This window comes from Bradysia coprophila, unplaced genomic scaffold, assembly GCF_014529535.1.
Source record: "Bradysia coprophila strain Holo2 unplaced genomic scaffold, BU_Bcop_v1 contig_70, whole genome shotgun sequence".
Classification (NCBI taxonomy): Eukaryota; Metazoa; Arthropoda; class Insecta; order Diptera; family Sciaridae; genus Bradysia; species Bradysia coprophila.
The window spans coordinates 2,014,595-2,019,015 of record NW_023503941.1 but is presented as its reverse complement, the minus strand read 5'-3'; positions in this window follow the sequence as shown (position 1 = coordinate 2,019,015).

The window sequence follows — 4,421 nt, the reverse complement described above, 5'->3', positions numbered from 1 at the left end:
ATTGAGTTAAAGATATGTAACGACCGACCGTATAAATTGTACATAAACGTTTGTGTTGATTTGATTCGATTAAAAAATTGAAATAAAAATATTTGTTGAGAAAAAGGCTTACGTTCACGTACAGCACCCAGCCAAACAGACAGATATATAAATAGATAGATAGATTGTTAGTTTGTTGTTTTTGCTCATGGTTTTTTTGTTGTTTTTTTTTTAATTATTAATTTTATTACAGCTCCGATCTGAGAAATGTTATTTCAGCAATTAACTGCAGGTTGTGCATAAATCTTTCAATTAATGTGGGCTGATCCACTAATCATTCATCACTTTAGCTTTTTTTCACCCAATAGGATATCAATACTTCAAGTGCAATTTTAGTCTTTTGAATTTCAAATTTTTCTTTTATTGATCTGGTCATTTAGAGAATCATTACAAGGCAGCTGCAAAATGTTTTTTTTTTTACTTTGAATTGATTCGCTTTTAACCGGATAACTGCATTGATAGCGGATTTTGTTTTTTGCTGAGTTTTGACGAGTAGCGATTTGACTAAACGCTATAACTATTCACTGTTCGAGTTTTGGTGAATACAGTGAGTAAATCTCTAAAATGTTTGATTTCAGTATATTTAGCTAATCCTTCTGTCACATCTTTTGACAGCTTTTTACGTTTGAGTACGTTTTCTCTCCCAGTAGCAAAAACGCAATCCCAGCAAAAAAAGAAACTATATCGAATGCCGCAAATGCATTTGAAAACGAACATTCGGTGAAATACTTTTTTATCACACCAAATGTTTATCATTTTATACAAATATGTTCATCTTTATAATAACATCGGTGAAAAAAAAACCTAATTTTGTCATGCAAAAATATAGATAAAAATTGACAAAATTGCCGACCACAAAAATATGTCGTCGATTCTCATGCATTTTTTATGCATAGCAAAAGAAGACAGGATCAAGCAACGTAATATTTTGTCTCACATAAAAGTTCAACTTTCTTGTAAGACAAATATTACGTTGCTTGTTCCTGTCTTCTTTTGCTATGCATAAAAAATGCATATAAATCGACAACATATTTTTGAGGTTGATAAATTTGTCAATTTTACTTTTGTTTTCGAGATCTCAAAATTGTTTCTTCCCCCGAAGTAATCCATGAATCGTCTGTATTCAATTCTGTTTGCATTGAATGCAACTTTTTCTAAATGCAAAAAGAATTGAATACAGACGATTCATGGATTACTTCGGGGAAGAAACAATTTTGAGATCTCGAAAACAAAAGTAAAATTGACAAATTTATCAACCTCAAAAATATGTTGTCGATTTATATGCATTTTTTATGCATAGCAAAAGAAGACAGGAACAAGCAACGTAATATTTGTCTTACAAGAAAGTTGAACTTTTATGTGAGACAAAATATTACGTTGCTTGATCCTGTCTTCTTTTGCTATGCATAAAAAATGCATGAGAATCGACGACATATTTTTGTGGTCGGCAATTTTGTCAATTTTTATCTATATTTTTGCATGACAAAATTAGGTTTTTTTTTCACCGATGTTATTATAAAGATGAACATATTTGTATAAAATGATAAACATTTGGTGTGATAAAAAAGTATTTCACCGAATGTTCGTTTTCAAATGCATTTGCGGCATTCGATATAGTTTCTTTTTTTGCTGGGATTGCGTTTTTGCTACTGGGAGAGAAAACGTACTCAAACGTAAAAAGCTGTCGAAAGATGTGACAGAAGGATTAGCTAAATATACTGAAATCAAACATTTTAGAGATTTACTCACTGTAACTCCGAGATTCAGGTGGACATTTCAATCGGTACTCTCTCTGGCAAACAAGCTACCATTCCTGAGGTGGTAAGGATGTTTGCGAATCTTTGCTACTTTGTTCACTCTTTGCTAAATAAGCTAAATAGTCCAGGTGCTTGTGTCCGAAAAAGTGGCTCCCCATTTTTTTGATATCGCATGTTGTTTGTGGAACTAAATTTTTTCCCGGAAATTATTCGTTTCCTTCTGGAGAAGGTTAATACCAACATTTCGTTGAACAACTTTGTTAGGTGAGTCGAAATGGCGTTGGTACTTTAACAAAAAGTGTCCCGGATAATGCGTCAACTTTGTGGACTAATGCTTGGCCAACTCTCAATCCATTTTGATGAGTAAAAGTGATTTGGAAAGGTATAAGAAATTCTGTAGAATTCTGCCCAGCGTAGCTTGCACCGTTTAGTGGTTTCGAACATACGAGCCAGGATTCCAACCTACCTTCAAATTTAAGTTTTCGTTTTTTGCCTTTTTCCTTGGTATTATTGTGACAATTAAAAAGAACATAGCTAACGCCGACCCGTACGAAACACCTATTCGTATCAAAAGCCTTTACTGTGAAACTCTTCATTTCTTTTACTTCATTCTCTACTGAAAAGCTATTCGCCCTTCAAAATCACTTACATTATCTTTCTTTGCCTTGTTAGTATATACAAATAAATTGCCGGAGGCAATATAGACAGCCCCGTACGAAGTCAACTTTCATAAATTCCTATTTAAACAGCTATATACCGCTATATTTACCTATATTTCACCATAAATAAACATAGAGGAATATGCTATTATATAGCTCTATAGCTCAATATAGGTGAATATAGATATATATATATATAGATGTCCATATATGGAATGCCTGAAACACCCCACACACATAACAAATTATTTCCATGTTAACAGAAACTATCTAAGTACCATTTTTCCCAAGATATTTCACTTTTACTAAAATTCAATATGGCCACCGGCAGCCATTTTGTTAGGAGACCGGAAATTTTACCGACGCTTTACATTCGTTAATACCTTTCAAACAAAAAAAATTCACGAAATTCGGTCAAAATTTACTCGAGATATTGACAAAATACTCCACGTTCACTGTACGGCCGAGTAGCCAGATAAGAGCTCACTCCAAGAGACCTAGCTCACGCTCCGGAGAACATAATTTCAAAAACTTTTTTTTCCCTGATTGGTACGGTCAATACCTATCTAATAAAGCTAAAACAGACGAAATATGTTCAAATGTGGCTGACCTACAAGCAAAAACTGCTTGCCGCCCTGTGCCTGTTCCACACCAAGGGGTCTAACTCACGAGTCGGTCATCCGATTTCCATAAACTTTTTTTTTTGTCGATCGGTATTGTAAATACCTTTTATTTGACGTATCACTTACAAGTTTAACGTTTAAATGTCCGGAGATATCTTCGAAAAACCGTAAAGCACTTATTGGGCCACAGCTCGGGAGGGGTCGATCCAAAATCACTCATCTTCGAACTTAGCCTGTCTTTTGACATTACCAAACGGGAAAAAAAAAAGAATTTTCGAAATCGGATGCGTTTTACTCAAGTTATCCTGCAGACAGACAGACGGACAGACGGACATTTTTTTTCAGTGATTTGGCATCTCCAGACAACCACAATAGGTTTCCCCTTACTCAGGGAGTCCAATTCGACGTGTTACAAACGTATGCGTAAACCTATAAGACCCCAGTACTTTGTACGGGTCTAAAAACTCGAAATTTTTAAAGAGCAATTACGCAGGCATTATTTCTCGTACCGGTAATTGGTAAGTATCCTTTACTGTTTCTAGAACTCAGAGAATTTTTTCCAGACTTTTTTTTGTTTTCTTCTCACCAAACGCAATTATTGAGATCGTCAAAGGTCAGTTACAATGTGTAGAGCATTCCTCATATCAAAAATTGATGCCTACATCTTCCAATCCTTCCCCCTTAGCGACTTCAAATTTTGCTCCGAATCACTCCGATGCACTGCGAACATCGATGACTTTTAAAACTTTGATAAATCTAAATTTGTGTTTTCTAAACTGGCCATTGAGATAGCGACGTTTAATGTCAAAATTGACATTAGAACAAAAGAATTCTAGGTGAGTTCTGAAATTCAGTCTCTCTATGTTGCCCACATTGCAATGTCAAACATATGTACAAGGTCTTTAATTTGTGCTAGGTGAAGTCCTTTTTCACCAAACGATCAGCGTAACCTCTCAATTAAAATATCTTGAAATTGTCAATAACGTGTGGCAACGTACAAAAAACAAAAATGAAAACCCACCTGAAACCGGTGGCGATCTACTTGTCAACGGACAATACATAAACAAATTCCTTAATCTTTGGCCAGTAAGGTTTTACACATACCAAGAAAGTACTCCGTGTGAGAGACAAAATAGTTATTTACGTATCGATTGAGGAGGCCGAAAGAGTTACGTATTAAGTTTTATATGCTGGCTCCTGGGGACGAAAGTTGAAAAATGTAAGCCCAAGGGCCGAAAGTGACATATATGTAAGCCCACGCGGCGAAAGCTTCGCTATATGTCACTTACGGCCCGTGAGTTTACATTTTTTTCTTTCGTCCCGCAGTAGGAAGCATATAATTG